General features: G+C 34.3%; 2 pseudogenes across 2 annotated transcripts; both read left to right on the top strand.

Annotated features, from left to right (window-relative positions):
• The first annotated feature begins 304 nt into the window (after positions 1-304).
• LOC308630906 (WD repeat-containing protein 31-like) lies at positions 305-1,118 on the top strand (annotated as a pseudogene). Its single transcript has one exon. The product of its transcript is annotated as a WD repeat-containing protein 31-like (transcript).
• A 17,063-nt stretch (positions 1,119-18,181) lies between these two features.
• LOC308630407 (small ribosomal subunit protein uS5-like) lies at positions 18,182-18,980 on the top strand (annotated as a pseudogene). The gene is made up of 2 exons: positions 18,182-18,210; positions 18,298-18,980. The product of its transcript is annotated as a small ribosomal subunit protein uS5-like (transcript).
• Positions 18,981-21,694: the final 2,714 nt, after the last annotated feature.

Genomic DNA, 21,694 nt, shown 5'->3' with positions numbered 1-21,694 from the left:
TCCTAGGACCCTTAGTGCCAGCCCCACAAGCCCATGGAGATTAGGAAGTGGCTTCCTGAATTGTTTTCCAAAGGATAAATATTATAAATAATTACATCTAGAAACTAACCAAGAAGATCCTTTTGGTGTGTGTGTGGGGGAACACAACTTCCATCAATTACCAGGAATACTGCTGCTCAGATGCCACGTAAAATAAACTCCTCCTCCTCAGGCTTCCTGTAGGTTCTGTGCCATGAAGGGGGAAAATGCAGAGCAAACTCAAACCCAGAACTTATAAAAACAGATAGTTGTGGCCTTTAATTGAAAAACTGGAAAAGTGGTGGAAAGGTTCAAAGGACATGAATGTGAAATCACCAAGGTACCCTGTATTCCCCAGTCACATCAGTTCTTCAGTGCCTCTCAAGATGGTCCTGTTGTAGGACTTACACGATTCCTCACAGGCAAGGCAGCAGCTATCCCACCTTACAATTTTGGTTGTTGGGTTTTCTATAAACCCAGACATGTCAAAGCTTTGCACTGGCTCTTGGGACACCACCTTGCTCCTGTGGGATGTGGAAAGTGGACAGTGTATGGAAAAAGCATCTGCTTCCAGGAACCTGTCACTCACCTGTGCTGGCTGGGTCCTTATATACATTCCTGTCCTCTAAAAATAAACCATCTGACTATGGAATGGTTAGGGGTTGTGGGTGGCTCACAGGTTTCCCACAAAAAAAGCACATTCACAATCACTGTGAAGTCAAATGATTGGAAACATGTATATCTCCTGCAGCAATGGCTTTGGAGGTGAAGGCTATGAAGCCACACTGTGGGACGTAAGGCAAAGAGTATAATATGTGAGTATAAGTGACTCTCCAGACAATTGCATCCTGTGTCTTTCTTCTAAGAGCATTGGCCTTAGTGCCTGAGATTAATGTCTTATCGCATGACTCTAAGGTGAATATTGGAACCAAGATACTGGAGCTTGCCTTTTCACCTTGTCTGTGGATGGATCTGGATCCTTGACTCCCCCGGCTGTTGGTGATCCTGTCTCATTATGTGCAAGATTTAACAGAGGAATTGACTTTCTCAGAGTGGATCACAACCAAGGGCTGGAACTAAAGGAAGAAGAAGCATTCTGAAGCTGAGAGATATGCACTGGACAATATCAAACTATGACTGCTCCTTTCTATGACTTTGTGTTTTTTTATGTTATATTGGGTTAGGAGGATGAAAAGTAGGCTGGTGTTCTTTGCTTACATTTACTTAGAAGGAATGTCAGTGTTTGATATCAATTTAAGTTCAGTGGTTCGGAATCAGTTATATATTTTAGAAACATGGACTAAACATAAAGTTTGTAATTAAGTTAAATCCAAATGCAAAGTTTTAGTGAGCTTTTGGGCCTACTCTTTTTTAAAAAGATATTTTACTCAAAATGATGATCTGGAGGTGTAGGAATGATGGGCCTGTCTCTGTGAAAGAAGAAGCAGAGGGCTTGATTCCATCCAACTAATCTTTTCCATGACTCTCCACAAAAAAAAAAAAAAAGAAAAGAAAAGAAAAGAAGGAGGAAGGAAAGGAGAAAGAAAAAAAAAGAAAAAGTAGCAGGTCAGAGTCTGCTTTGGTTGCCTCAAAAATAATCAAGATGGGAAAGAACAGCTTGGCTCCATAGAGAAAATGGATCATCAACCATCGATTAAGCTCTGGGCACTGTTCCTCAGCAATGTAAAGAATCAAAGCTACAGCAAGAAAGCAAAATCCTTGAAATCTACCCAGAGCAGTAGAGGGGAGGTAGTAAATCCCAGCCTGTGTACTTTCCTTCCTAGAACATTGCTGATGAGGTGTCATAAAAACAGCCCCTGAGATGGGCTTCAAGTGGCTGACCAGCATGAGGATCTTGCCCAGATTATAAGAGTTATCATATTTTTTCCTGGGTAAGAAAATGGAGAGGTTCACAGATTAAGGTTGAAAAAAAATTCATTTGCAATTTGAATATTTTTATTTAGTTTACATTAATAAAATTTCACATACATGTATGTACATATACAAAAAAGAAATGATTATTACTTTGACTTCCTTAATTTTATTTCCTCTTCTTAAATCTGAAATATTAGAGAGAAAAACTTTAATGTTTTATTTTCCATGCCTTAAACATAAATATTTGCTTCTATAAATTTTTGAGGGTAACTCAGATTTTGGACTTAAATTGTTATCAGTAAACAAGAAATGGACCCAATATATTAATTCAAGGATCAACACCACCTTTCCCCCCAAAAAAAATCATAATAAATGTTATCCAATATTGGGAATCTCTATAGAGGTATAGCCCCTAATCTTGACCTGAAAGCTGAACAAAAATGGATGCCTGTGATTTTTAAGTCACCAACACCTCATTTGTTCATCTTGTACCCCTGTACTCAGTCTTTTAAAATGTGTACATTTTTCTCTCTTTTGTCTTGGATCATCTGCATTTTTTTCTACTTCAAAACATAATAAAATTTACTGATATTAGAGACAATAAATGTGGTTTTTGCTCAACTTACTATAATTTGCTGAATGTAGTACTTCTTTTTGATAGCACAAATTATACGGTGTGTATAAGAGGGACTAAATGCTCATTGTCAAGGCAGTCTGTGAAGGCATAGTCAGGAAAATGAAGCTATGTTTCTTGGCTAAATTACCGAAGCTAAGAATTAACCATTAATGGCAAATTGACAGACAAGAAAATATCTTGAAAATGCAAGAATTGTTGCCTCTGCCACTTTGAAAATGGGTCAGCTCTTAGAATTCAGTAGATCTAATGATAATGTAATTCATAGCCTTGTGTAATTTTGACTTGAATTTATAATACTTCCAAGACTTTTTGCAGTATAAGAAGTTGTAGTACCCAAATCATGTTTTCTCCCAAGGATTGCTTTTAGCGTGTGATTAACCTCCCAAATGATAACTTATTTCCAGAAGTTCTGTTAGGAGGTCACACTTTGGGAACAGCAAATAGAATATAATCGCTGACATTAGTCACCAGCTACCATCACTGCTATTTGTTTGTCACATAATGGTTCGTTATTTTATAATTTATATAACTGGTGATCATTAGCATACAGGTTTACAGTACTTGATGTAAAATGGAAGAAGAAAGAGCAAGTGAGTAAAACTAATTTACTTACAGAATGGCAACTTAAGGAAATGTATTTTGAAGGAATGACATTTCCTTGAACTCATCTTTTTATAAGTTCCATTTTTAAGGTCCTTTGTAAAGGGATCACAGTGTTCCAGTAAAATTGCTAGAGTGGTAAATTTTCCATCAGATGTGTTTTATTCAATCTTCTACTTAAGGACTTCAGAATAAGTATAATAATCACATTAATAATATGTTGCTATCAAAATTTTACCACAGTTTCTCCTAAAAGCTCATATTATACTGTGAAACCACAGTATATTGTTTAAAAAATATCGTTTTGAAACACTGCATGTGTATCAGAATGTACTTGGTTTTATGATTCTTGAAGAGAATGGGAAATCTAAGCTTTTTTATTGGATTTTCTATTAGTTAATTACAAAGTTTCCTAGGCTCAAGGATAGGTGACCTGTAAACTTTAATAACTACAACTTTGATAAAAATTTTTTGCAAACTGTCACAATTCATTCAATTTTGTGAGACTCATGCTTTCCTCTCCAAAACTAGTTTTGCCCAAATTACAAAAAGAAACAGTGACATAACAAGAACACCATATCTATAGCTGTGAATCACAGCTTGTCTACCAGATGTGTCAAAGCTGGTAGAAGAGGAAGGGCTGTAGTAATTGATATTATTTTAGATAAGCCACCTGCTATATTAGAGCATATGTAAATATGTGTTCTCATGAGTGACTTGATTGAGTCTAAGGAGTTCTGACCTCCTCTGAAAGAAAGTTACATAAACATAAGACACTCATCACCATCACTGGGAAATTATATATGAGTCAAGTCAGGGAATCATTAGATGGGCTAAGTTGAGGTCACTTAAATGATGATTTGGCATGATTTTTAAGTATGCTGTTTTTTTATTATGCTGTTATCCTTTCTCTAACCTTATAGCAATTGAGTTATTATATTTTATTTAACATTTTCATGTCATATGGTGAGTCAATCTTTTGTATCTATATTACAGAAAACAAATAAGGCTTTTGAACTAGCAAAATTTGCCAAATTTTGCAATATAATCACTAATTAGTTTGAATCTTGAGAGAAGTAGATATAATGTGGTGCTATTTCTCTTGTTACTTATGTTATAGTTCACTCAATGAAGAGGGTAGGATATAATAGAATGAGCACAGAAATTTCTCCTAGTCTCCATTGTTCAACTTATTATCTCTGAGACTTCAGTGACTTACCCTGATACTTGTCATACCTATCATCAAACTGCAAAAGAAATATTTCCCCTTGTTTTTCATAATTAGTCATAGACTCACATATCAAGATGCAAACTGAAATGGATTTGTGAGAAAATAAGACTGCTATAAACAATCAAGTATAGATTTTGTGTGGTCATTCATTCCCATTTCTCTGAGATAAATGCCCAAGAATGCAAATACTGACTTATATAGTAGTTGTATATATACTTTTTAAATAAACTACAAAATTCTTCTGGGGGGCAGTTATATCATTTTATGATTTCACCAGCAATATATGTGTCAATATATGTATGGGTGACTGACTTTCTCAGCATCCTCACCAGCATTTGTCATTGTAACTATGTTTCATTTTAGTCAGTCTTATACATGTGTAGTAATAGATCATTATGGTTTTAGTAATGTCCCATTATGATTTTCATTTACATTTTCTTAGTGACTAATGATTTTATATATTTCTGTCTGCTTAGTTGATTTCTTTATATCCTTCCGTGAAATGTCTTTACATTTCCGTTGCACATTTCTAACTGTTGAGTCTTAAGTATTCTGTATTTACTCCAGATGTAAAGTCTCTGTCAGACACAAAATTTACTAATATGTTTTTTTCCAGTTTCTTATTTGTAATCTTCTTAACAGTTTACTTTTCAATTTTGATTAAGTCCAGGTAACAAATTATTTTTCTCTTTTGTGAGTTACAAGTTATGTCCAATCTAAGAACACAATGCACAGCCCTAGGTAGAAAATATTTTCTCATCTTTTCCTTAGACAGTATAACTTTATATTCAAATTTAAGTAATTCATTTTGAATTACTTTCTGTATAAGATGTGAAGCTTTTTGTTGAGGTTTATCTTTTGAAGGGTGTGAGTTTCCAATTACTCCTCTGTAATGACCAATGACATTTTGCCTAGAATATCCAGGTTTTGAAAAAGCTGGTATTCTTCAATTGAACTGCTTTTGTTCCTTTGTCAAAAATTATGGGAATATTCATTGTGGTTATTTCTGGGCTTGTTATTTTTTTCCATTAATGTTATAGTGTGGTCTCTGTTAGTACCATACTATCCTGTATACAGCATATATATATTATCCTTAAACATTCAGGAGAGTGACTAATCCCAGTTTATTATTTTTTCAAAACTGCTTTGGTTATTTTAAGACCTTTTCCTTTTCCTATAAGTTTTAAAATAACCTTGTATATGTATTCAAAAGCTCATGCTAAGATTTTGATAGAAATTTTAGGAGAATATATTCTCTTTCTATTTTGAGTCTTCTAGTCAGTCGGCATTACACAACTTTCCAACTATTGAGGTATTGTTTGATTTCTTTTAGCAGCATATCCTCCTTCTAGTTTTCAGAGGGCAAACTTTCAGTCTTTCATCATGTATGATCATAGCTGCACATTTTATCTTTTTAGTAAATCTTATATTTCAACCTGAGGATGTCCCTCTCTATTTCCAGCATAGTAAGAATCTTTATCTTGAATGGATATTGCATTTTCAGAGATTTTTCTGAATCAATTAACACGGTTATATGTCTTTAGCCTGATGATGGTAGATTACATCAACTGATATTTATATACTGCATTCCAGGAATAAATTTTGTCATAATATATTATTACATTTATATGTTAGTAAATTAATATTTTAAGATTCTGGCATCAAGTTTACTAGATATATTGGTCTTTAGTTTTCTTTTGTAAAGCTGTAGGTCTATTTTGGTATTGGGATTACACTGATATCATGAGTTGAAAAGTGTTCTTTCCTCTCTTGTCTGGATAATCTTGTATAAAATTGGTGTTAATTATTTTACAGTGTTCAGTAAAATCCACGGTGAAACCATATGGTCTTCGACTTTTCTCTTCTCAGTAGCTTTTAAAATACAAATTACATTTCTTAAATGGTTACATGCCATTCTGTTTATATATTTCATTTGATCTTAGTTCTGGTAGCTTGTTGCACTCAAGAAATTGATCTGCTTCTTCTATTTTGTTGAATCTCTAAGTGTACATTCTTTGGGGTAATTTCTTTTCATTCTTGTAAAAGTTGTAAACTTCATGATATCTTACAGTGATAACATTTTTTTTGTTTTTTGTTTTTATCAGTTTTCTTACTGTTTCAGCTTCATTCCATAGATACTGAATGTGTTTTCATTTCATTTTGTTATACATATTTTTAAATGTTCTTTGACGTTTTCTCTTTGACCCTTGGATTCTTTAGAAATATGTTGCTTCATTTTCAAGCATTTGGAAATTTGCCTAATGGCTTTCTATTATTGATTTGTAGTTTAATCCATTATAGTCAGGAAACATATTCTGTCTCTGTATGACTTTAATTATTTAATTCTACCATTTCTTTTCTGATGCAGGATATTATCTCTCTTGGTGAATGTTTCACAGGCACTTGAAAATTGTTGTGTATTCAGTTGTTCTTGAGTATAGATTTTATAAATGTCAAATCAATCTGGTTAGTTGAAGGTGTTGTTGAGTGTCCCCTAACTGAGTTTCTGTCTAGTAGTTTTATTAATTGCTGAGAGTCGGGTACTGGAGTACCCAAGTGAGCATAGACTGGTATATTTACCTTTTCATTTATGATAGTTTTTATTTAAGATGCTTAAAGTTCTTTTGTTTAGCACCCACTATTTAGGACTGCTATACCGTCTTGATATATTGACTGTTATTATGACTGTTGTAGCAATTATCTCTGCTTTGAAGTCCATTTTCATTTTAAATAATAGAGTTACTATCGTTTTTATAAATGTTTTTGCATGATAAATATTTTTGGCACCTATTTAGTTTTAATCTATTGATGTTAATAAATTTGACATGAGTTTCTTGTAGACAGCTTATTGTCAAGAGTTATTTGTTTTCTTTGAATCTAACCAGAAAAATCTCTCTTTTGTCTGGTACCTTTAGACCATTCACTTTTAAAGTAAATACTGACAGATATCTGATGACTTACCTCTTCAATGCTATCATTATTTTTTTTTTCTGTTTCTTCAGCTTCCTTTGTGTTTTAGTTAGCTTTGCATTACTGGGGCCACCACATCTGGCAAGAGCAAGTTAGAAAAAAATTGTTTTTGGCTCATGGTTTTCAAGGTTCAATCTATTGTTGGTTAACTCCATAGTTCGGTACCCAATGTGAAGCTGTACATCAAGGCAGAAAAGCATGGCAGAGGAAGGCAGCTTAGGTCATGATAACCTGAAAGGAGGTAGCAAGGAAATGTAAACCCCAAACACACCCCCACTGATCTACTTCCTCCTGCTACACTCTATGTGCCCATAGTTACCAATCAGTTAATCAATTCAAGTCAATTAATCTGTTGATCTGTCTACACATCTCATAATCTAATCATTTCACCTCTTAACATTCTTGCATTGTCTCATACATGAGATTTGGGGTGCCACTACATATCCAAAACATAATACTACAATTTTTAGAGGCTGATTCATAGTGGGGTATGGACGGGGAGCATGGGAGGAATAGAGGAACTCTGAATAAGGCAGAGGGGTGGGAGGAGAAGGGAGGTTGCAGGGAGTTAGAAATGATGGTGGGATGTGATGGACATCATTATCCAAAGTATGTTTATGGAGATACAAATTGATGTGACTATACTTTGTATAGAACCAGAGATATGAAAATTGTGTCCTATATGTGTAATATGAATTGTAATGCATTCCATTGTCACATGCATAAAAATTTTAAAAAACATTCAGATTTTTATGCCTTCAATTCCGGTTGGTTACTTGATTTTCTTTACAAATTCATTTGATTCAATTATAATAACTTTGGTATGTTGATTTGTGTTTTCTTAGCAATTTTTCTAGATAGTATGATAACACTATTGATAAGGAAACCTCATTTTAATTTGAGTGACTTTACTCTCATTACTTCTAAATGTCAAAATAGTTTCTCCATATACATTGAACACATTAGAATTTGATAATTTCTTTTTGCTTTAGTCATAAAATATAATTTAAAGAAATTGATGATTTGAAAGACTATATGCTACATTTCATCTCTATTTTTACTCATTTCATTGTGGTTCAGTACATGGGACTGTTAAAGCTGCTCTGAAAGTGAACCAATAAACCAATATCTTTTTTTGTGAATTAGGTGTTGTTTCTTTACATTCCCAATCCTTTAAGTAAAGAGAGTAGGCCTTTCTTGTTTGTTATATCTATCTATTTATTTGTTTATTTACTTTTTTGTTCCTAATGTTGGTTCCAGATTATAGAACACTCCAGTGAGCAGTTCAGGATATTTGGGGCATAAAAAGAAAACTGAAGGAACAAAACTGCTTATTATTCCTTAAGGGTTAATTTTCTTAGCCAATCCTTGTTCTTTCCAGCTTTTAAGGTATATTAGCCATTATGGGTTAAATGATTTATATGGTATTCAACTGTATTTAGAAGAGAAAACAAAAGATTCTTTACTATGTTGGTCTGTAACTAGATTCATCATCTGATTTTGTAAGTATATTTAAATAAAAGCGATAGTGCTTGTGCGTTCTCTCTCTCTCTCTCTCTCTCTCTCTCTCTCTCTCTCTCTCTCTCTCTCTCTCTCTCCCCCCTCTATCTCTCCTCTCCTTCCTGGTGTCATGTCCTAAGCTAATTTCCTCTGCCATACCCTTCCTCCATGATGTTTTGCCTTACCTCAGGCCCAGAGCAATGGAGTCAGTCATCTATGGGCAGAGACCTATGAAACCTTGAGCCCCAAATTAACATTCCCTCCTCTACATTGTTCTTCTCAGGTCTTTTTGTTAAGGCAAAGAAACACAGGGTTCTCTCTCTCTCTTCCCCACACCACCTTTCTGATTCCTTTTGTCATGTTCTGAGCTGCTTTCCTCTGGCATACCATTTTGCCATAATGTCCTGCCTCACCTTGGCCCAGAGCTATGGAATTGGCCATCTAAGAAGTGAGACATCTGAAAGCATTAGCCCCAAATAAACTTTTCTTCCTACTCAAATAAATAAATAAATAAAAGCTTAAATGACACTTATTCCACTTACTTACAAATTTTCTACAACCATTGTTGCACTATAAGAACAGAGTTGAACAGTTAGAAAAAGAACCATACAGTGTACAAAACCAGAAATATGTGCTATCCAGATTTTACGTGAAGAGTTTTCTGGCCTTCTTTTTAAGCACACAAGTGTGAGGGCAGAAGGTAGGCCAAACTTAATGCTCAAATAATTAGAATGAATAAATATTTGACAAATAGTGAGAATTTGATAAGGAAAGAGCAGTCACTGGTGGATCAATGAGGTATATTGGCTTATTTGTTAATTTTGGGATATACAATGTAAAACCCCATCATCATCTCATGGTAAACATTAAAGCTTACATTTCTCACTAAAAATTACTCTAAAAAATAATACAACGTATAGTATGTTAACTTTTAAAACATTCAGGAACACCAGTTCATTCACTTTTTTTTTTAACTGATTGGTTTGTGATACTATGTGTATGTGTGTTTGTTTGTTTTATTTATTTAGTTATTTTTGCCTTATAATTTTATCCTAGGTGAAAGAACACTTTGTGGGTTACTATAATAATAAGCTCATGAGACTATAATAATAAGCTCATTACCTAAATTATAGGTAATAAAAGGATAAATAGACACAGACAATATTTAAATCAAATTTACTATCACAGGTCAATCTTATGATGAAATACTGAATATATAATACATATGAACTTGTAAAATGAAGTTTGTTGAATAAAATGGTTCTTTATATAAAATTCCAAATCCTAGTGAATTTGCTTGAAAAAGGGTTCTACTGATTTTTAAAAAATATATTGATTTTCAGAATGATTAAATGTGATGGTATCAAACTAAAAGGCTTATTTTCAGCAAGTGAAACAATCAAGAGCTCAAAGAGAGTACTTACAGAATGGAAGAAATTCTTTGCCACTGGCCCCTCAGGTAGAGCATTCATCTCAAGGATATAAAACAACTCAAAAAAATAGTGCCAAAAAATAAATATCAATAAATGGGCAAAGAAATTGAACAGTGAACAGACACTTAATAGAAAAGTAATATGAATTGTCAACAAATATATGAAAAAAATGTTCAACATCTCTACCAATTAGAGAAATGCAAATAAAAACTACACTGATATTTCATCTCACTCCAATCAGAATGGCCACAATACAATTAACAATAAATGTTGGCGAGGATGTGGGAAAAGAGTACTTTCATACATTGCTGACAGAATTGCAAATTAGGCAACCACTCTGGAAAGCAGTATGGAGATTCCTCAGAAAACTTGGAAAAGAAACAACATTTAACCCAGTTATCTGATTCCTTGATATATACACAGGACTTAAAAACAGTATACTACAGTAATGCAGCCACATCAATGTTTATAGCAGCTCAATTCACAATAGCTAAGCTATGGAACCAAACTAGATGCTCCTCAACAAATGAATGGGTAAAGAAAATGTGTATATATACACAAATGAATATTAATCAGCTATAAAAAAGAATGACTTTTTTACTTTTGTTGGAAATTGGATGGACCTGGAGAATATCATGCCAAGTGAAATAAGCCAATCTCCAAAAAAATCCAAAGGTCGAACATTCTTTCTGACATGTGGATGCTAACACACAACAAGGGAGAGAGGGAAATAACAGAAGTTCAGTAGATTAGACAAGGGGAAATAAAGGGAAGGTATGGGGTAGGAATAGAAAAGACAGAGGAATGATTCTGACATAACTTTTCTATGTACATATATGAAAATACCACAGTGGTTTCTATATTATGTAAACACAAGACCAGATCCTAGTTAGATGTACTCCATGTGTGTATAAATAAGTCAAATTATACTCCACAATAATGTATAACTAAAAATAAAAAAACATTTTCAAAAATATTGATTTTTCAATAGGTGTGATTTTTACCTAAAAATATTGCCACAAATACTGGTTATATGACTTTTGAAAATCAAATCGTTTTGGTTTACCTTGTGAGCCAAGATAGGAGAGTCCATGCCCAAAAGTGGACATTGAAATAGTTTATATTGAAATTGTATGTATAAAGCCAATCACATAAGGTTACTTTGGTATTAAATAAGCAGATAGAGGATGATCATAATTCTTTTTGTTCCCCCAGAGTAATAGATGCATTCTTACAACTGTTTCACAGACTACATATATTTCCAGAAACTTGTCAAGGATTGACATGCTTATTTCAGCCTTTTCCCAGATGGTTTTTGTGTGGGGGCTGAAAGAACCCAAGGAGCTGGGTTTACCACTGAGCTACATCTCCAGTCCTTTTTTTTCTGGAGACAGGATCTAAGTTGTCCACGTCAGCTTGGAACTTGTGATCTTCATGCTTTAGCCTCCTGAGTCTCTGGGATTATAGGTATGTGCCACCATGGCCAGCTCTAGATCATCTTTTATCACCCACCATCTCTAAGAGAAAACAATCGTTCGATTTATCAAATATACCATAGGATCTTCACTGGCAGCCCTGTCTCTCTGTGTTGTTTTGCAGTACTGGGATTGATCCCAAGGGTGTTCTACCACAGAGCTACACCCTTAGCCATCTTAGGGCATCTTCCCCACCTTTGCCGTTTTATTTGAATATTCTGAATGCAGATCATAAAGTCCAAAGCATATCAGTCATTTATGGGTGGGAGTGTTACCTGCAGACCAACCAGGGCGCCCGCCTGGATCTCAGCTGGACAGATTCTGCTGCTCATCTTCATAGGAAATAAGAAAATGATGTTTAAAAAAAATAATCACTTGATTTTTAGTTAAGCAGGCAGGCCGCCAAGTCCTCGCTGAACTGAAGACCATTGGAATACTAGGGCCCCAGCATAGACAATCCCCACTCTTCCCTTTAGGATCCTTCCACAACCCACAGCATATGGCCTTCCCTTGTGACCATGAAATACCAATAAAAGAATGAAGATACAGGAGGTTGGTACTGGGCTAGGTGCCACATACCTATTATCCCCAGTAACTCAGGAGGCTGAGGCAGGAGGATTGCAAGTTCAAAGACAACCTGGGTAATTTAGTGAGACCCTCTCAAGACAGAAAAAGGGCTAAGGGTGTAGCTCCGTAGTAGATCATAATTCTTTATAAAATAATTCTATATAAGGTGTCAATTACTTGAGAAAATGAAGTGATAATAGGATATAATCAAAAAGAGAGAAAAATCAGAAAACATGCAGTGAAATGAAGGAAAAGAAATATGCAGAGCACAATATATTTTATTTATATAGAAGTGGTTACCAGAATGCCTGATGTTTATTCTTTGAGGAGTGATCATGATGTTTGGTGTTCTATTTTATCTATTTTTCTCTCGTATAATCCATTATTTTTTCTTAGTGATAATATCTTTTCAAAAAACAAAAAACATAATTTGGTTCATCTCAATCCTTAGTATTTCTCCTTCTTGATCCTATGGATCCCATTGTGTTTCAGAAAAAAAGTCATACTAAAGACAATTTTGATAGCTAAACAAGAAATATGGAATTGAAAGTGTTCGTATACAACAGTGTTTCCCATAATAAATATATTTTTCCTTAACAGAGAAATATTCACATTTACTTAATGATGTTAAATCATATTATATTTTTCCATGTGTTGGAGAAACTGTTGATTAGCATAACTGGGAAGAAACATCCAGTTTAATAGATGGAGATCAAAGTGAAGGGAGGAAAACAGATGCTTCTTGTGAAGGAAAGAACTAGGCTGATGCTAGAATGCTTTCTTTTCTTGTTTTAAAAGAAAACACAGAATTATTTAAGTAATATGTATTCACTGGAGAAAATAGAAAATGCAGAAGAAAGGGATGATAATATAATTAACATTGCATTACCTAAAGATAATTACTGTTCATAATTTAAGTATGTACATCTAGAGTATTCCCTACATGAAATGTATATTCATACACAGTAATAGCTTCAATATTGCAAGATTGATATTATACTGCCACCTTATTTTTTCGACCTGATATGTTTTTTTTCTCTCAAACATCACAACTATTTCTATGTAAATAATTGCAAATATATAATATCACTCTTAATGGTTCAAGGCACTTAGCATTAAATGTTTAACAGTTTACTCACAAACCTTTTAATTTTGGTATTGAATCTTTTTCAGAAACTATATTAAATAAATGCAAGAGAATCAACCATCTTAGAATTTAAGAGAGAAAAGAAAGGAGGATCATTGAGATCACAACTTGCATTATGGATGGAATGAGCACAGTTAACTTTTCAGCCCCATTCCAAACACAGTAAATGATAAATAGTAGACCTATGTTTATCTATAGTATTATTCTGACATTAATTCCTATCTACACCACGGGAACTGGTAAAAGATTTATCTAGAGTACAATAGTAAATATATAGTGAATATTAATTGATAAAATAAACATGAAAATATGGTGTTAGAATACAAAAAGTCTGTCTCTATCTTTCTATTTTTCTTCTCTCGTTAGCACTAATCTGTCTCTCATAATCATCAGCTTTCATCATTGTTTGTGTGCTACCTTTGAATTTCAGGTTGGATCATTTCAATAAAACTTCTAGAAAGGGAACAATTAGTTTTAAAATAATATAGTTTTTGAACAGCTTATCTGTATAAAAGGAATTGCTTTCCAGATCACTAACACTTTGTCTGTACTGTAACAATTATTCAACTGCCTGCAGACCCTTCATTCATTGGCCTTTCTTGTACTATTAATTATTTATTCTTTCCATCATTTCTCACCTTGTCAGCTTATATTTTGTAGTACAATGTTAATATGATTTCCTTCCATACATTTCAACTCCCTTTCCTTTATTTCTTCTCTTGTACTATAAACAAAACAGCCTTTTTTTTTTTTTTTTGTACCTGGGATTGAAATCAGGAGCACTCTACCACTGAACCACATCTCCAGCCCTATTTTGTATTCTATTTAGTGACAGGGTCTCACTGAGATGCTTAGTGACTCACTTTTGCTGAGGCTGTCTTTGAACTGGAGATCCCTCTGTCCCAGTCTCCTGAGCCGTTGGGATTATAGGCATGTGCCACTGCGCCTGGCAACACTTAGCCTTTTGAAACCAATTATTTTTCTCTGTAGGAATTCATCTCAATATTTGAATATTTGGGTAAGTTAAATACTGATTAAAAAAATAAATGCATGATACCATACATGAATTGGTCAAATAGTCAATATCATGAAGTCCTATTAAGATTACAAAATAATTTCACCTAATATTCAAGTTTATTTCAAACTTTTTTTTGCCTCCTTTCAGCTCCTATCCTTGCTTTTTATTCCTCTTAAGAAATAGAAACTTTATTTCAGTTTCTCAGCAAACCTTGCATCAATTCGTACCATATTGTCTCCCTGACTTTCAGTTACAAGGAAAATAATAACCTTCATTCTATCACAGGTCAGTTCTCTACTTATGTTTAAATTCCTTTCTACTGAATATTTTACACAGATTTCATTCACTCTTTTATCCAGATCCCCAGTTTTTCTTGCTCTGCTAGTCATTCCATAAATACAGAAATTAATTATGGTAACTCTTAATGTAAAAATCTACAGTGGACTCACAATCTCTTCTAGTTACCAGCCCTCCCTACTGAAAAGTCTTGTAATTGTCTGTCATTTCCAACTACTTACTTTTCTTATCCCTTTCCTTAACCACTATAAAACCAGGCTTCTATCCATGTCACTGACTTAAGGTTCTTCCTGTCAAAGATATCAATCATCTTCCCAGTCCTTTTTACAACCTCTACATCAGTGCTATTCAAAACATGGGACAAGGCACAGCAAAATCCACAATGTAAGAACAACTTCAGTTGATCTTCTCAGTTATTATTCATCCCTTATTAAAAGAGGCACTCAGGTGCTCAATCCAAAATCTGAAGTCATCCTTGATTTCTCCCTTTGCTAAATACTCACACTTGTTCTTTCCGCAAATCAATTTTGTCTGACATGTTTCTTGTAAAAAAACATTTTCTCTCATGCAGACTACTACAGTGACATTATACAAATCCTTCTATATTCTCTCTTTTACCACCAGAGTACATTGTATTAATAGCAACTAGAGTAATACTTTAAATGTAAATCAGATCACAACACTCCTATACTAAAAATCCTTCAATATCTTCCTATTGATCTTAGAATAAATTCAAACTTTCTATTTTGGTCAGTGTACATGACCTGACACTCATGTAAAGTTGAATTTTTTGTTGTTGTTGTTTTATTTTATTTTTAAAATACAATTACTCCTTTTCTTTTCAGAAAATAAATTTATTCTACATATATTAGTCACATTGATACCTTTAAAAAAGTAAATTTTATTGTTTATATTTAAGATATGCAACATGGAGTTATGGGACAAATATAGATCATGAAAACCATGTTTTAGTAAAACAAATTAACAAACACATCATCTTACCTCGTTACCTATATTTTTATAATAAGGAAGCCAGACTCGGTGGTACACTCCTCTAATATCAGCAGTTTGGGAGGCTGAGGCAGGAGGATAGCAAGTTCAAAGCCAGCCTCAGCAAAAGTGAGGCACTAAGCACTCAGTGAGACTCTGTCTCTAAATAAAATACAAAATAGTGCTGTGGATATGGCTCAGTGGCTGAATGCCCCTGAGTTCAATCCCAAGGACCTCCAAAATAAATAAATAAATAAATAAATAAATAGTAAGGGACAGCTAAAAGTTAATTGAGCTTGAATCCTACATACAATAGAATTTTATTATCTATAGGCTTACCCTGTAGATCCACTTATTCTACATCATGCTACTTTATATCCTCAGGCATACCTCTCCTATCCTCTCTCCCCTCTTCCCTCACCCCAGGTAAACACTATTTTGTTGTCTCAGTTTATATTTGATTTTTTTATTGCACATATAAATAATGTCATATAATATTTTTCTTTCTATTTGTGGCTTATTTCAACTTAACATTTTGGTCTTTTCTAAAATCATCCTCAAAGCCTGGTCCCCAAACCAGCAGCATATATACCACCTGGGAATTTATAGAAATGTGAATTATTAAGTATCTCTCAAGACTTAGTGATTCAAAAACTCTGGATGTGGGGCAAGCAGCTAGGTTTTAACAGGCTCTCCATGTGGTTTTGATGCATGTTAAAACCCAGGCATTGCTGCTAATGCATAATATTGCTGCCTTACGAGCTGTGTTTGTCCTTTTCCATACCTGGGATATCCAGCTTCAGACCTTGGCTTGGCAGGGCTCCTGAGGTCCAGCATGTGTTGCTGAATCTAAACTTCCACTCCCATTAAACATGATTGAGTCACTTGTTTATTGTATTATCTGTCACTCTCTCTATAATGCAGTCTTCAACATGGCAGGGCCTTGTCAGCCTTGTTTAGTGCTTTAATAATACTGCCAGCTCAATGTGTGACACAGGGTAAGCACTCTGTAAATGCGTGTAGAATGAGTGCATCCACCATGAGAATTTGTAAATAATAATTTGATTAGTGAATAATTTTATAAGCTCTACTAAATTGCCTGATATTTATCTTTTGATTGAAAAGAAAAATCTTTCACTTTACCTCAGAATGAAAAAAGGCAAACTTCATTATTTGTACAACAAATATGTTTTAATGAAAGGTATTGTTATCTACTTCTTCAATTAGCAAATTAATAAATAATTTTACATTAACTATTGATCACCTAAGCACTGAGCAATTTGTCATGGTTTATAAAATGAAAAAGCTGACTTTGAGTTTATATCTTAAATAGGTTGTCAAGGAAGAGATTCATATATTATTCATATATCTACATGATGCAAATCACAAATGTAATATATAAGTGATATTTTTTTAAAGTTGTAATGACTTTGGCTATAGATCCCTTACAATTGCATTATGCAATAACTTTAAAAAGTACATGGGTGACTGTTTTAATCAGGAGATGGTCCATGGAATACAGAAGACTTGAACTGAGTGAAATATAGAGCCACTGGTAATTTATTTGGTATATGAATTTGTGTATAGAATAAAGTTAAAAAGAAATCTTGATTTGGACCACACCAAAAAAATCTGAGAAGGGCATCTCATAAAGATTATTTTTAAAAAGAGTATTTCATATTATATCAAAGAAAATATATTTTCAGCACTTAATAAATCTAGGTTTGACTATATGAACAAGCAAATCAGGATACAGATGAGAGAAGAACTCTAAAGAGAAATACAATATTTCTCTTATCCATGAGTTCACTTTCCTTGATTTTAGAAACTCACAAATAATCATAGTCCAAAAGCATTAAATGAAAAATTTTAAAAATAAACAATTTATAAATTTTAAACTCCATACTGTTATGAACAGTATGATGAAATCAACCTGCTTTGACCATATTGAGAACTGAATCTTTCCATTATCTAATAGGTCCACACTGCATATGCTACCCATTTACTAGACTTTTAATAGCCGCCTCAATTTTCAGTTCAATCTACATGATATTGCTATGTTTGTGTTCAAGCAATCCTTATTTTATTGAAGAATGGCCCCAAACCCCAAGGGTAGTGATGTGGAAATTTAGACATGCCAAAAATAAACTGTAAAGTGCTCCCTTTAAGTGAAAAGTTCTTAATTTAGTAAATGAAAGGTGGTAAAATGATGTGCTGAGATTACTAAGATTAATGGTAAGAATTAATCATCTATCCATGAAAGTTAAGATGGAAAAAGAAAGGCATTTTATTTAGGCAGTCACATTTCCAACTGCAAAAGTTGCCACCACAAGCTATGTGCTTAGATGAGATGGAAAGACATCAAATTATGCATGTACAGGAAAACTATAACATGTAGAGTTTCTTCTCTGGGAAAACACTAAATGGCAGAGAACACCGATGCAGTGGAAGAGTGTGGAAGCCCTGGGGGCTCTGGAATGGGTAGCCATGGTGACTTCCTCAGAAACTTAAGTAGCCATCTCTAAGGCCACTGTTGCAGACGTAGTAGGGGTCAGAGCCATGGCCATAGAGCTCATAGAGGCAATACTAAAGATGAGGATCAATCAGTCACCAAGCTGGGCTACCTGGTCAAGAATATGAAGATCAAGTCCCTGGGGGAGATCTACTTCTTATCTTTGCACTTCAAGGAATCTTAGATGATTGACTTTTTCCTGGGAACATCGCTCAAGATGAGGTTTTAGAGATGATGTCTGTATAGAAGCAGACTCTTACTGGTCAGTGGACCAGGTTGAAGGCATTTGTAGCTATCCATGATTACAATGGTTGGTTGGCCTAAGAGTTAAGTGCTCCAAGGAGGTAGCCATTGCTATCCAAGGGGCCATCATCCTGGCCAAGCTCTCCCTTGATCCTATACAGAGAGGCTACTGAGGGAACAAGATTAGCAAGCCCGACACTGTCCCTTGAAAAGTGACAGCATGTTGTGATTCTGTGGTAGTGTTGCTCATCAAGAGGTACTGGCATTGTCTCAACCACTATGTCCAACAAATTGTTGCTGATGGCTGGTATTGATGACTGCTTCACTTCTACCAGGGGCTGCACTGCTACCTTGGGCAATTTTGCCAAGGTCACATTTGATGCCATCTCCAAGACATACAGCTACTTGACCCCTGATCTCTGAAAAGATACTGTGTTCATCAAATCTCCCTGTCAGGAATTCACTGACCATCTTGTGAAAACTCACATCACAATCTCTCTATGGACGGATCCTTACTCCAGCTGTGTCTACAATATAAGTTTTTTAGAGAAAAATAAAGTGAATGTAACCTGTTTATAAAAAAATTAAAAATAAAATAACTTATATAAGGGTTAAGACTCTCTGGTTTTTGCATTCATTGAGGGTCTTGGAGCATGACCTTCATGGATAAGGGAGGAAAACTATAAAGCTAAGACAATATCATAGTACAGATTTTAAAAGGAACAACAGAAACTTAGCTGAGTTTTACATTATATATTCCTTATTTGTTGAATTGACTGAGAAAATTTGTGTTGTTGTAGGCTAGCAGTTAAGTAATTTATCCTGCTACATATTGCCAAGCAAGTTTGAGCCTTCAGGTACAACATAGTCACATCAATTCTATCCTGTCTGTAATTTATTATTGTTTTTTGCCATTGACTTTAATATCAGGTTTTTGAGGTACAGTTTTGTGTATTCCCAAAACCAGTCTTGACTCTTTCCTCATAAATGATTGTAAATAAATAGGAAAAAATAAAATCAGAGGATGGGAATGGTTTCCTGTAGTTGTTTACTTGCCCAGAGCTCTCTGGGCTAATTGTTCTGCAAATATCTTATCTTCTAAGAGTTAAGTTCATGATGCCAGGAGTTTTCCAACATAGAAGAAACTTTGTTACCATATTATACTAAGGATCCTACCCCACCATTCCATAGAAAGTACTTCCATCATTCTCACCAATCAAGTCCTCCAGAAGACACATTTTTGTTTTATTTGATTTCTTAATAGTGTTAGCCATAATAAACTATATCTTTGGAAGAACCTTTAATTTTTTATTTCTTTGCCCTATGTCTTTTTGTGTATGTGGGGTGGTATTGGGGAGTGAACTCAGGGACACTTGACCAATGAACCCAATCCCTAGCCTTATTTTGTATATATATATTTTTTAATTTAGAGACAGGTCTCACTGAGTTGCTTAGCACTTCACTTCTGTTGAGGCTGGCTTGAACACATAATCCTCCTGCCTCAGCCTTCGGAGCTTCTGGGATTAAGGACCTGGCTGTCCTATGTCTTTTTTTTTTTTTAAAGAGAGAGTGAGAGAGGGGGCAGAGAGAGAGAGAGAGAGAGAGAGAATTTTTAATATTTATTTTTTAGTTCTCGGCGGACACAACATCTTTGTTGGTATGTGGTGCTGAGGATCGAACCCGGGCCGCAAGCATGCCAGGCGAGCGCGCTACCGCTTGAGCCACATCCCCAGCCCTGTCCTATGTCTTTTTGAACTTTGTCCTTATCGGTTTTATTTACAGATGTATTTCTCAGTTCATCTTTAAATAATCTAACCAGCCTCCTGTCTCGCTCTCATTACTCATGGTAATTTTTTGCTCACTTTTATAGATTCTCTTTTGAAATATATGTGATAACTTTTCAAGGTAAATTTGACTGAATTACTTCAGTTTCTGCCTATATACAATCAACTGTCACCTGGACATATTTATGCCATTATGAGGAACCCCAGCTCAACACCTCTGATAAGGAACTCATTGATTGCATAACATTTATTGGTGTCCTCCCCAAGATCATATCTTGAATTCCTAACCCCCAGAACCTATTTGGAGGTAGGGTATAAACAGGGTAAACAAGTTGAAATGAGGTAATTACTGTCATTAGAATATAATCTTATATGACTCGTGTCCTTGTTCAAAGAGAAAATTTAAAGGTATATATGTACACAGAAACGTCATGTGAAGAAGAAGGTAGAGATCAGAGTGATACTTATACAAGATAAGAAACTCTAATGGTTGTTCATAAATATTACAGCAAGTGAAGAAGCATGGATTGACTTTTTCTTCATAGCCTCTGACAGGACCAGCTTTCCTGACACTCAAATCCCAATTTCTAACCCTCAGAACTATGAGATGACAAATTTCTCTTATTTAAGCCACTCAGTGTGGTATTTGGCTACTATATTCCTGATAAAATAAATAAACAAATTCAATTAAAATATGTGCAAAAGATTAAATACATACTTTAGAAAAGATAAATGATGAATAGCTACATCACACTGTGTTCCATATTATTTCTTATAAGAAAATGCAGAGTAAAACCAACATTAGATACTGTTGCCCAATAAAACTGTGAAAACATAAAATAAATGTAAAAACTATTAATACCCTTGAAAATATGAAGTACTGTTAGGAGTTCAGAATAGCAAAAGCTCTCCTATATTGCTAAGAAGGTTATGAAATTCTTTAGTCATTGTGGAAATTTTAGTAGTTTCTTACAAAGTTAAACGTTTATGTATCTCATGGTTCATCAATTCCACTATATAATCCCAAGAGGTATGAAAATTGGTGTCCATAAAAGATTTATACTCATGCAAATTTTATTCAAATAGCCAAAACAGAAAATAACCATGTGTCCATCAAACTTATATACACACACAATGCAGTCTTAACCTGTTTGGCAGTAGAAAGGAATGAAACTGTAGTGTATGTAATGTGGATGTATTAATGTCCTAGGACTTTTGTAATTAATTAAGCCACACCATTTTGGCTTACAACAACAAAAATTTATTCTTTTACAGTTTTGGAAAGAAGAAGTCCAAAATCAAGGTGTTGACAAGGCTTTGCTCCTGCTAGATGCTATAGGGAAGAATCCATTCCTTGGCTTTTCTAGCTATGGAGCCTTTCAGTTCCATCTTCAATT

This window comes from Spermophilus citellus (assembly GCF_964194105.1).
Source record: "Spermophilus citellus genome assembly, chromosome: 1".
Lineage (NCBI taxonomy): Eukaryota > Metazoa > Chordata > Mammalia > Rodentia > Sciuridae > Spermophilus > Spermophilus citellus.
This window is presented reverse-complemented; position numbering and strand designations above follow the sequence as displayed.